Source organism: Erinaceus europaeus, chromosome 1, assembly GCF_950295315.1.
Source record: "Erinaceus europaeus chromosome 1, mEriEur2.1, whole genome shotgun sequence".
Lineage (NCBI taxonomy): Eukaryota > Metazoa > Chordata > Mammalia > Eulipotyphla > Erinaceidae > Erinaceus > Erinaceus europaeus.
The window spans coordinates 133470169-133483959 of NC_080162.1; positions in this window are offsets into that span (position 1 = coordinate 133470169).

Sequence of the window (13791 nt, forward strand, 5' to 3'; positions counted from 1 at the left end):
GATTTTTGTTCTTGATTTTAATTTTGTAATTAATAATAGGTCTTGCTTATATCAGTAGAAATTGATCTAACAAGTGTATTTTATGTAAAAATGAAATCAGATTGGTTTAAAATATATATAGACTACAAAAAAGCTATCTCTAATATAGAACTGTAAGAATGATGATCATTTTAAAACATGAAACTTCTGACATAAATATCATCATTAGAGGGAATTATAGAAATGTGTTACTGAATTCCGTAACTTTATATATGAATCCTCCACAGTCCCATAACCACCAATTATCACTTAAAGTGATAATATATAGTAGCAGTACTTTCATTTCTTCTAATCTCATATGCTTCTGACAATTGGAAGCTCCCCCTAAAGTAATGCTGCCATAGAATTTTAGGTGACAGTGGAAGATTTTGGAAAGTGAGTTCTGGAAACAATTCTTACTAGAAGTGAGAGTCTGAAATGGTGTCTTAAAGCCCTAAAATCTGTTTCCCCTGCCATAAAGTGAAAATTATGACAGTTTCATTTGGTTATTATTAAGGGCTAAATGAGGCCAAAAAATACATGTGCTAATTTATTAAGGCCTCTAAAGACACAGTATTACTAGAGTAACTGTCAGTAACATTTTTCATTTTTCTGGGAGTGAGGGGCAAAGGTGTTGTTCCTAGCACAGTCAATAACAGGGGTACAAACCCTCATCTCCCCATGATAGGTGTATATGTGTCTGGAAGACATTGACTCCCCCAGCCTAAACACATTCCCCCATCGTACACCAGGACTCTAAAGTTCCTTAGTCCCATCCCTTTCACTCCTTCTCCAGAGACCTTTGCTTTGATGCAGTACACCACACACCTCATTTTTCTTTTATTCTGAAAGAGTGGAGACACACAGCTGAACTGCTTCATCATTCCTAGAGTTTCTCTGGTGACATAAAAGGTGCTTTCATATGTTGCTGGTGTTTGAATCCATGACCTATGAAAAGTCACTCTACTGGTGAGCTATCTGCCAACTCCTATTTTTCTACTTGATTACTTTCTGAAAGTCTTGTAATTTGGGTTTTGAAGAGCAACATGTAAATAACAAGTTGAGCCACATAGCTCATGTATAATTTCTAAATTTTTAAGTTTCATTATTGCTCTGGCAAAATATTAATTAGTTGGAAGCTATCATCTCCCTTTTCATCCTCCCTCCTGAATGAAGGCCTTTTCATCTGTAGACTTGATATTTTTTATTCTTCCACTGTTTTAATTTCATGATGTGTCCTTAATATATATTACCATATCAATCTCATCTCTGGATAAAACTCTTAATTATAGCTTAATTAAAACAAAAGACATAAGCTTCATGTAATACTTCACAAGAAAACAGTAAAAATCCCTACTTCATACCAAATGTTTATTTCCTATTTAAAGGAGTCTCCATGAATATTAAAGTGTTTTGGAAAGAATCTGTACATAATTTTACTTTATTGATGTGTTAATTATAAAGAGAAATTGAAATAATGTTTAAGAAAACTTAGTGGTTATGAAAAAAGACTCTCATGCCTGAGGCTTCAAAGTTCTAGACTCACTCCCCAATGCCATCATAAATCAGAGCTGAGCAATTGTGAGCAAGGTAGGAGTAAGAACTCACTCGGAGAGCATGTCAGGGTTAATTTCTTATTTAGATGCCATAGAAGGGTCACACAATTCACACAACACACAGTCAACCTGATACCTCTCCTTATTTAGATACCTCTCCTTACTTAGTAGCTGTTCACAGGTAAGGCTGAGGACGTGTTCACCAGTCACTGTGTCACCTAGCTGATGATCCTTCCTCTGCTGGCAGGACTAGATGAGCAAGTGTCTCTGGAAGCTGGGGAAGCAGTTACTTAGCCCAGCCACATGTGCTTAAGTCTAACAGCACCAGCAGCATCCAGGTCAGTAACGGTGAAGGTACTTCATCCAGCTGGTTTCTGAGCCTTTATTTATACTTGCTTGCCTCTGGTTTTAAGGTTGCATCTTCAATGGCCAATCAGGTTTCGGTTGACATCTTATCCTACGTATATATATGTCTCTGTTTTATCACATTATGCAGGTGCACTATGGTTACTATGGTTACATGTTCACTACAGCAATACTCTGGTGAAAGTGAAAATGAAGAAGAAATAACACTTAAGGGAAAGAGAGATAGGCTGGGAGTATGGATCCACCTGCCAACACCCATGTTCAGTGGGGAAGCAATTATAGAAGCCAGACTTTGCACCTCCTGCACCCATAATGAAATTGGGTCCATACTCCCAGAGGGTAAAAGAATAGGGAAGCTAACAAGGAAGGGGACTGGATATGGAGCTCTAGGGGTGGGCATTGTGTGGAAATCTACCCCTCTTATCCTATAATCTTGTCAATATTTCCATTTTATAAATACAAATTAAAAAAGAAAAGAAAATAAACAGCTGTCCCTAAGAACAGCTTCTTTAGTTTTAATAATCTCTCTACCCATTTCCCATTTAGTAGCAATTCACACGTGCACCTACCTGTGGCAAAGTGATTTTGTTAAGAAGTTCCAGCTGTAATTTGGTGAATTTTCATGTGATTTTTAGCTGCTTTGCTAGTTGATCAGGGGAGTGACAGGCAGTGGTGCTACTTTATAGCCATGCCTCAATTTTAAATTTTATATGTAGTAGAAGTAAGCATACCAAAATACCATTGATCTGTTCAAAGAGATAAAAGTGATTTTCTTTGTTGGTTTTAATTCATTAATTTTATTTTCCTTTGCTCTGATTTGTTCTTGAGAAAAAGAAGAAATCTAACTTTTGGTCTGTAACTCATAAAATAAAATGAGATTAAGGCATCCTTTCTTTCCTTAGGTTAACTTTAAAATTCAGATATTAAATGTTAAATCCTACTGTTTATGATTTAGATCAATTTTTACTAGAGAAAACTATGATTCATTAAGCTTCCCATGTTCAAGATGACCAATTATTATATCTTTTTAAATAAAATAATAATTGGTAAGATACCTTTAGATTAAATGACTGCTGTATTAATAAAATAAATTAATGAATAATATTGAGAACATCTCAAAATGATAATCAAAATTAGTTCATTAAACTCAAAATGAGTAGTAGAAAAAAATGTGGAAAAATAAAATATGAGATTTACAAGACTTATTGAAAACCTTTATATGTTATTATTACTACTATATTTCTTATTATTACTATAGGCCTGAGATTACAGTATTGATGTCTTGGGTAAGACATCTTACTAGTAACATCTATTAGAACTATATACAAATACTTGTAGTTGGGGGTGGAGTCAAGATGGCGACTTGGAAACAACAGCCATGAGCTCCAAACAGAAGCCGTTTACACCCTGGGATTCTCTGGATAGGGTAGGATACTGGGCCTTCAGTAGGAGGGTCAACATGGGGTGGTCAGGGTAACACCAAAAAAGAGTCCTATAACCCACTATCTGGCTGTGAAGCAGAGGTCAAAAGGACAAAAAAAGGAAATTCTTTTAGGCTTGATTATTTCTGAACTCACCCCTCCACCCCACCCCAGAAACAGCCTGCTGGGGCTGGGCAGCCACTCCTAGTAGGATTCCTGCTGAGCTATTTTCTTTACCAAGATTCCTAACTCACCAGGGGTGTCATTCCAAGCCTTTTTCTTTTTGTTTTCCTCCTCTTTTTTTTTTTTTTTTTTTGGATATTATAATTGACTGTCTTTGCTCAGGCCACCTGCAGCTAATCCAGAGCAGTCCAAGCAGCAGACTGACTGTTAAGATTTTTCACTCTATTTTATTTTATTATTATTACTATTATTATATACACATGTCCCTTTTCCCTCCTCCTTTCAGATGGACCAAAATTAACTGTTTGTTTTTTTTTTTCAATTGATAGGTGACTGGTTGTCCTATCCATTATGAGAGGAACTTATTTCTCTCCCTCTTGCCTCCACTTTCCTTTTTCTAGCCTCCTAGATAATTAAATATATATATACTTGTAGTATGTGAGATAAAAACCATCTTAGATGAGGTCACATTCTTTCCACTAAAAGAATGATAAAAGGAAAATAATTATTTTTCATAAATCTTAAGTGAAAACTAAATTTTAGATCTACATTTCAAAAGTAAAAAGATATGATGTTCAAAAAATATGTAAAAGTGGTTAGTGTGGTCAATTACTAAATCATAAAAAGGTGTTTCCAGCATGACAAGGCTGTGGATGAATTTTGTATACTCTAAATTTATACTTTGTGGAGAAGAGATATTTTTTCCTAATTTTAAAATTTATATCACTTAAAATTTTATTTTACTTTAATTTTTTATTATATTTATTTTCTGTACTTATTGAATAGTCAGAAATCTAGATGGAATGGGGAAATAGGGAGAGAGACACCTGCAGTGCTGCTTCATCACTCACAAAGCTTTTCCTCTGAAGATGGGGACCAAGGACTCCTATCTGGACCCCTGTGCATTTTGACATGGGTTCTAAACCAGGTGTGTCACCATCTGGCCCCTTAATTTATATTATTCTGAAGAAAGTAGAAAAAAAAAAAAAAAGGTTATCTACTGCTGAATAAAACCTAGAATAAGCTCAATCATATTACCAAATCCTCTGTTTTCCTGTCAGACTTTTTTTTTTTTTTTTTTTAGTGTAACCTGTTTTGTTTTTAAGTTTCTACCATGTGTATTCCAACATCAAATATTAAAGTTGGTATCCAAGGCCTCTACTTTTAAAGAATCAATTATTTTCCTGTTAATAATATTCACAGGACCTTGCATGAAACTCAGATAGCTTGAATACTTATTTTCTAAATTCTACATGAAAGAAGTAAGAAATATTATCTTCTCTAAATTTTGATAAGAGATAAACTCACCTAAATAGCATTTTTTCAAGGTCACCTTAAAAGTTATTGATTTATAATTCTGTTCCCTTTGTATAAATATAGCCAGTTGAAGTCATGGAGTTGAGTAGGTTTTACAGGATTCACTATAATTAATAATTGCTATATTCATTTTCCACTTAATCATTAAGTCATTGTCAATCATGGTTTTTAATATCAGATATCAATATATGTTGTAATTTCAAAGGTTGGGCAGGTACCTCACATTTTACATTGACCTTCCATTTGCTGACTACATAGTGCTGAGGAAAGTCTTTTCTGTTCTACTTGCCCCCCTCCCCATTTTTTCCTTATTAAATCAATTGTGGAGAACAAATAGATACTGTAAAATCTATTTTTCTCACTACTAATTTTCAGATAGTGGATAAGTAGAAACTATAGGACTCCTATTCCTTTGGAGATTTTTTAAAAAGGCAATATGAGGCTAAATGGGGAATACGGAATACATGATTCTCGGAAGTGCTTTGATTCAGAATGGTATTCTAGGTCAAATCCAGCACTTCTTTCACTTCAACAGTGCATTTGTAATCTCTTTTCCTCTGTAATTATCTCAAGGTCCCCATAACACAATCTAAGTAATCAGAAAGCTGCCAAGGAGAATGTTCACCTAATTTCATTCAGATTGTGAAGATAAATTCAACTACATTTTTTGAAAAAATGTAAGTAAGAAGATCTTGATTGTTACAACAGTTATCTTTTTATAACTATACCTTGAATGTTGGTTCCATATTTGGAAATCATTAATAAGAGTTTCAGAAATCAACCAAATTATCTTTTTAAAGAAGTAAACTCTTTTATAAAACCAGTAGTGTATATGGAGTAGAAGCACCAGCTGCAGACACTATAAAAGAACAGATTGTTGTATTATTGTCTATTGTCTAAAGACCATTGTAAAATAGTTCCAGGCTGGCCATCACTCTTGTTGGGTAGACCTGCATTTTTGAATCCACACTAATAGGAACTTCATTTTCCAATGGGATAGTATATCTGACTTTGAATTCCTGCTTTTATGAGTCAGAAGTCACACCACTTAAATTAATTTGAAATAAAGGAGAACATTTTATCATCTGTACTAGTCTATATAACAATGAAATAAATTCTGTGAATTCAGTATATCTCTGTACAGGACCTAGACGAAGATAGATGATAGGTAGGTCAATAGACAGATGGCAGGTTCTTGCTGTTAGAATGGGCTTTATTAATCTACTGTAAATCTGATAATTCTACTTGAAGAAGTCAAGTCTCCCAACAAAATTAAACTAAAGTTATAGACCAAAATCAAACAATTACCTTTTATTTAAAACTTAGAATAGTTGGGAAGAGATTACAGTGTAGAAATGTGCATCCTCAGCAAAAGAAACCACTACCCAAACCAAGAGATCCCTCACAGAATGGGAGAAGATCTTTACATACTATACATCAGACAAGAGGCTAATAACCAAAATATATAAAGAGCTTGCCAAACTCAACCACAAGAAAACAAATAACCCTATGCGAAAATGAAGAGAGGACATAGAATATTCACCACAGAAGAGATCTAAAAAGCCATGAAACACATGAAAAAATGCTCAGACCCATCCAAAAAGATCTGTGTACCCATATGTTCTTAGAAGCACAGTTTGTAATAGTCAAAACCTGGAAGCAACTTAGGTGCCCAACAACAGATGAGTGGCTGAGCAAGTTGTGGTATATATACACAATGGAATACTGCTTAGCTATAAAAACGGTGACTTCATTGTCTTCAGCCGATCTTGGATGGACCTTGAAAAATTCATGTTAAGTGAAATAAGTCAGAAACAGAAGGATGAATATGGAATGATCTCACTCTCAGGCAGAAGTTGAAAAACATGATTAGAAGAGAAAACACAATTAGAAACTGAACTGGAATTGGTGTATTCCACCAAAATAAAAGACTCGAGTGGGTGTGTGAGTGGGTGGGGGGAATACAGGTCCAAAAGGATGACAGGGGACCTAATGGAGGTTGTATTGTTTTATGGAAAACTGGGAAATGTTATGCATGTACAACCTATTGTATTTACTGTCGAATGTAAAACATAAATCTCCCAATAAAGAAATTAAAAAAAAAATGTGCATCCTGGCTTTGGTACAAAAAAATAAAATTCTCTCCTACAAGGAACCTGAATTGCTCTTTATATGTATTATTCAAACATTTCTGTGGGTTTGATAGAGTACATGCTTTAGAATTGTTCCACGTTTCTTATAAATAGTGCACTCAGGCTACACCAAATGAGGTTCCTTTTAAAAACTCATTAGCATAATTGTTAAATGAATCTTCAGTGCATTCCATTTCTCTTTCTTTATTCATTGTCATTCTCTGTTATACCTTCTAAACTTTTAATTTTCCATGTCAGCAAGACCTATGAAATGTGCTAATATATTAAGCATGATCTACTGCGAAAAACAATTTGAACTGATTTCTCAACCAATCATAAATGCATTTGAATATTTTGATCTTAAAGTGTGAAGTGGAATATGCTTTTTCTTTTTATCAAAATAATTTAATAGATAGAAGAAAAGACAACTTTATTAAGTCTTTGACTGAATAAATATGTCACATATTCTAGAATGACTAGATTCTATTATATAAAGAGGCTTGACATATTACCCTAAATTAAATAGTATTGGTTTATCTGGATTTTTAATCATGAATTGATGTAACTCTATTTATATGCTACAAAAGTACATTTTTTTCTTCCTCAATAAGAATATATTTATCTTTCAAAAACCACTGTTAAAAATAACAAAATAGAAATAGTAAAAACTTATTCAAATGCTATCCATCCATTTCCTCATTTTTTACAAGCATTTATTTGATAAGATTTTAGTGCAATGCTTATAAACAAACTGTTGTACTATTCAAAGAATGTCCTAAAATAATCAGATTCAGCGTGAGAGAAGACATAGGTAAAAGAAATTAAACAAAATTTTTATAGGTTCTTTTCTAATGTGGTGTGTGTGTGTGTGTTTGTTCCCAAGTCAAAAAAGTTTGCATTCAAATTTGATTATCAAGCCTGATGCCCATTAAATATCTCATCGTGGGTTTATTGTCCAGTATCTTTAAGTTTCATTTTTTATTCTATAAAATATGGGTTAGAATCATTTCCCAACTCTGAGGGTTAAATAGCTTAATTATAAAAATTACTTAGCTAAATGAATGAAAAAACGATTGGTATTAAAGTTTGTATCTTTTCCAAATATATATTAATGTTTAGTAAATTTGAGTTAGTTTTCACATTTATGAGATACTAGCTATAAGTTGTTTAATAAAGTGTTAATCTAGGTGTTGTGATAAATATTTCTACAGATACGATTAACACAGACAGCTGATTTTCTGTAAAGGCAAGTGCCTTCAATAATGTGAATGAGTCTAATTGAAAGACTTAAGAGCGGAAGTTAAGGATAACCCTAAGAGGAACACTGATCATGACTGCTATATTAATTCCTGTCCAAGCTTCTGATATGCAGGTGTGCCTTACCAATTTTGAACTGGTCTGTTTCAACAATAATGAAAACAATTTTTTCATTTGAAGAGTCATACATACATATCATCACAAGTTTTCAGTCATATACTATTGATTCTGTCTCAGAGAATTTTCGCCAGTACAATAGGGAAACGTGCATTTTCTATAAATAACTAGTGACGTTTATTTTTTATATTTGACTGAAAATCACCCATTTTATTCATATCAGTTTCAAATTTGACCTACATAAAATTTCATATATGCAATTTCATCAGGGAATACAATAGAAATCACAGAAGCTTAATTGCACAAGAATACGGTGCTATCATGGCAAAACAAATAAAATAAACAACCATAGTCATATACTAGCTAAGTTATGTTACCTCTTTCCCTTTACCTTATACTATCTTTTAACTATCTTTTCCCTTCCTCCTTTCCAAGGTCTTGAGTCCTTCTATCCTTTGCCCCACAGGCTTGATCCCATTTATATGCAAAACAATTTAATTCTATTTCCTATCTGTATTAAGCAGGGTATATAATCCCAGGTATAATTTATATAATATATATTATAATAGATATATCATATATATAACTTATATTATACAACCATGTCAAAATCATTATACTGAAGACTAAAAAAAAAAAAAAAAAATCTTACTCTTAGGTCACCACCACTTAGAGTTTTATTGTAGATTCCTGTATTTTAAATGTTACAACTCACCATTTTGTTCAGTCGTGTTATACTTTTGTAATGATTTATTACAGTTAAGCGAAGTGCCTGATACATGTTTAACTTGTTATAAAATATCTTAATACATTCTAAAATTACTCATATCTCTTACAGTTTTGAGGTTAGTTACAAATGGGATATATTTTATTTCCTAAATCACCTATTGCTGATATAAAGGAATATTATTTAATTTTACATAATACGATTGTATTCATTTATTGGGTAAATTGTTACTTCCATTTTATAACTTCTCTGTGGAAACGTCCATCCTTTCAATAACAGTATCCTTTCACTCTGACTTAAAACATCTGAACAGAATGCATTGGGTCATTTTATTACTGGTTCAAACCTAGGGCTGATGCAGGATAAGTTATTTATTTTTTTTTCCTTTCCTCCAAGGTTATTGTTGGGGCTCAGAACCAACACTATGAATCCACTACTGAAGGATGCATTTTACTGGATAATACAGAGAGGAATTGAGAGAGGGGAAAGATAAAGAGAAAGACACCTACAGATTTGCCCTACCGCTTGTGAGGCTTCCCCCTGAAAGTGGGAAGCGGGGTTGGAACCAGGATCCTTAAGCTTTTTACTATATGCGCTTAATGCAGTGCCCCATCACCTGCCCTACCCTCCAAACATTTTTAATTTATTATTTATTTAGTTATTACTATAAAACCTCAGAGAGGTAAAGAGAAACATAAAGGGCCGGGCAATAGCGCAGCGGGTTAAGCGCACATGGCACAAATCACTGGGACAGGCATAAGGATCCCGGTTGGAGCTCCTGGCTTCCCACCTGCAGGGAGGTCACTTCTAAAGTGGTGAAGCAGTTCTTCAGGTGTCTATACTTTTCTCCCCCTCTCTGGATTTCTCTCTATCCTATTCAACAACAATAACATCAATGGCAGCAATAACAATGATGACAACATCATGGACAGCAAAATGGGAAAAAAATGGCCCTCAGGAGCAGTGGATCCATAATGGAGACACGGAGTCCCAGCAATAACCCTGGGGTGGGGGGAAAGAGAGAGAGAGAGAGAGAGAGAGAGAGAGAAACTGTGCACATACAGTGCTCATGCCTTACTGTTAATGATTACTATCTTAACAGTAGCGTAGTGAGTCCTGGACTAATTTTTTTTTTTTAACTTATTTAAAAAAAAAAGAAAGAGACATGAACAAAACCATAGGATAAGAGAGGTACAACTCCACACAATTCCCACCACCAGATCTCCATATCCTATCCCTGATAGCTTTCCTATTCTTTATCTTTCTGGGAGTGTGGACTCAAGGTCATTGTGGGATGCAGAAGGTGGAAGGACTAATTCATTTTATAGAAAATGTTTTTTTCCTCTGTGATGCGTATTTTTGTAATTTTGTATAGGTGGGCATAATGCTGCTTTTAATAACTAAATATTTTGTTTTCCACTGTTAAAAGTACTGATAATATGCAACTTCTGCACAAGTTAGTGCTCCAGCAAACTATCTCCCTAGTCCAAAACAGATACGTTTAACAAAACAAAATAGATAACTCACTGTAGCATATGCTGAGTTCCATCTGAATGCTATTAGTTCATGAACTTTTATTATGTAAATATAATTTAGATAAAGTGGTTATTTTTTAACTCATCATGACTTAAACTGAAACTAGGGGCCTGGTGATGGTGCACCTGGTTGAGTACACATGTTACAATACACAAGGACTGGGAGTCGGGCTGTAGCGCAGCGGGTTAAGCGCAGGTGGCGCAAAGCACAAGGACCAGCATAAGGATCCCGGTTCGAACCCCGGCTCCCCACCTGCAGGGGAGTCGCTTCACAGGCGGTGAAGCAGGTCTGCAGGTGTCTATCTTTCTCTCCTCCTCTCTGTCTTCCCCTCCTCTCTCCATTTCTCTCTGTCCTATCCAACAACAACAATAACTACAACAAAACAAGGGCAACAAAAGGGAATAAATAAAATAAAATAAAATAAAATATTAAAAAAAAATACACAAGGACCCAGGTTTGAACCCCTAGTCCAGACCTGCAGGGGGAAGCTTTATGAGTGGTGAAGCAGAGCTTGTAAGTCTCTCTCTCTCTCTCTCTCTCCTCCTTTCCTCTCGATTTCTGCCTGTCTCTATCCAATAAATATATAAAGACAACTGAAAAAATTAAAAGAAAAACCCTGAAATTAAATATGGGCCTTTTGAGTTTATCATCTTCCATTATAGAAAACAAAAACAAACGTGCAAAGGAGTTCCTTATTCTTCAAGTATTCAGATTAGAGAATATTCATAAGAAAGTACATCATTGCCTACATATGAAATAAACAAGGATATATCTTCAACTCAAAGGAGGAATAGTTTACACTGCAAGTTACCAAACAATAAAGTTGCCAAAACCCTTCAGTTATCTAGCATACTTTTTCTCTGCAGTCCATTTTCTAACTATGAGCCACTATGTGAATAGTTCCAACATCAAGTTTAGCCAGTGACTTTAATCAAAAATCTATTCCCCATAAGGTCCAAACAGAAAATTTCACTATCTTGCCATTACTGCCAGATTATGTCCTTGTTTCAGGTTTTGAGAAATAAGGTCGGGGCTAATGGCTGGCTAAAGAAGTTTAAGAATTTAAAGTTATAAGACATCTGATTTTTCTGATCTCATCTCTCTGAATATTTCAAAATATTCTGCAGAGTGAAATGAGAGGCTTTTTACAGGATGGATTGTATGCATTTTCTATTTATGCAATTTGATTTCACCTAGAGGAAATAAGTACTTCTCGGGTTGATACGAACCAGTACCTCTCAATTTTCACACTACACCATGCTAGAAAGTTATTACCTCTGAGGCTGTAATCATTCTTTGAAGCTCTAGGATTCTGCTTTACTTATTAAAATTGCAATTTACCAAATGTTAAGAAAGCATTTAGCTTAACCCAAGATTTCTACTCATCCTGTAATGAGTCTATTACATTATTCGTTCAAACATCATTGTAACTTCAAAAGATGTAGAAAATCCTTGTCCTGACAGAGGCTTCATGTTTCCATGGTTCCACCTCTTTTGGAGGACTTTTACAAATTTTCTCCCAGATATAGGGTGAAAGACATAGATAAAGAGACACAGACTGATGGAGAGGCACCACGGCTCTGCTCAGTCACTCATGGAGTTTCCTTTAGCATAATTTTACCGGGTGTTGGCCTGAGGTCTCAAAAATGTGTCCTCATACATAGGAAAACTGTTGTGCTCTACTGAGTAAGCTGTCTTTTGGCTGCAGACAATAAGCTTTCATAAGACAGTATATTGTCTATTCATTAAGAACATTTGAATCTTAGGGATCACATGAAGCTGCACATGGTTGAGCACACATGTCACAATGTTCAAGGACCTGAGTTTGAGCCCTGATCCATTTCTCTAAGAGGAAAGTTTTTTTTTTATTTTTATTTATTTACTTTCCCTTTTGTTGCCTTTGTTTTTTTATTGTTGTTGTAGTTATTATTAATGTTGTCATTGTTAGATAGGACAGAGAGAAATGAAGAGAGGAGTGGAGGGCAATGAGGGGGAGAGAATGATAGACACCTGCAGACCTGCTACACCGCCTGTGAAGTGAGTCCTCTGCAGGTAGGGAGAGGAAAGGTTTCTGAGTGCTGAAGCAGTGCTGCAGATGTCTCTTTCTCTCTCCCTCTCTATCTTCTTCCACTCTTTCAATTTCAATTTCAATTATTCAATAAATAAAGATAATAAAAAGGTTTTAATAAAATATAACTCTTTACTTGTAACTAGTGTATAAGTGTGTTATTGCTTTTGGAATTTCACAGAATTCAAATTAGTATTTCACAAAATTTCAATTAGAATTAGCATTTTCATAAACAGAAGAGAAATCTTAGAAATATGTAACTGCTACGGATAAGAAATCAGATCAGAGAATGATTTGCAAAACACTACTTATCCACTCCTACCTCCTAAACACAAACACTTCTTACTGAGTATTTTCATTTCATCTTTAATTCTCATGTTGAAATGTATTTCCTCAAATAAAATTTTCTTACAACTAGACTATTTCTCCATGTATGCATTTCTTCTGCCATGATATTTACCATAACTTATAGTTTACATGGCAATTTACCTCCTCTGCCAGAGGAGTTCACACATTTTGTGAAAGGGACCATATCTGCATTGTCCCTGGTCTTTAGAAATATTCAGCTTATGGCCTTACAGCATATGCTGATTTAGTATTTTGACAAATGAATAAATGTCACAGTCAATGAAATTTTAATGTAAGATTGAAATAGAATTCTCAGTACTCACCTATAGGATTCTTAATACAAGACCACGTGGATGCATCATGCTAGAAATGTGTTACTTGGGACTCGAGCGGTAGTGTAGCAGGTTAATCGCACATGGCATGAAGCACAAGGACCAGAGTAAGGATCCTGGTAAGAGTTCCCAACTTCCCACTTGCAGGGAGGTCATTTCACAGCAGTAAATCAGGTTTGTAGGTCTTCCCTTCTCTGTCTTCCTCTCCTCTCTCCATTTCTCTGTCCTATCCAACAACAATAACATCATCAACAACAATCATAACTATAACAATAAAACAACAACGGCAACAAAAGGGAATAAATAAATAAATATTTAAAAATCTTAAAAAAATAAAGAATTGTGTTATTTAATGACAGGTATATGTTTTAAAATGTGCTGTTAGATGAATTGTTGAGTCAATGTTATAGAAG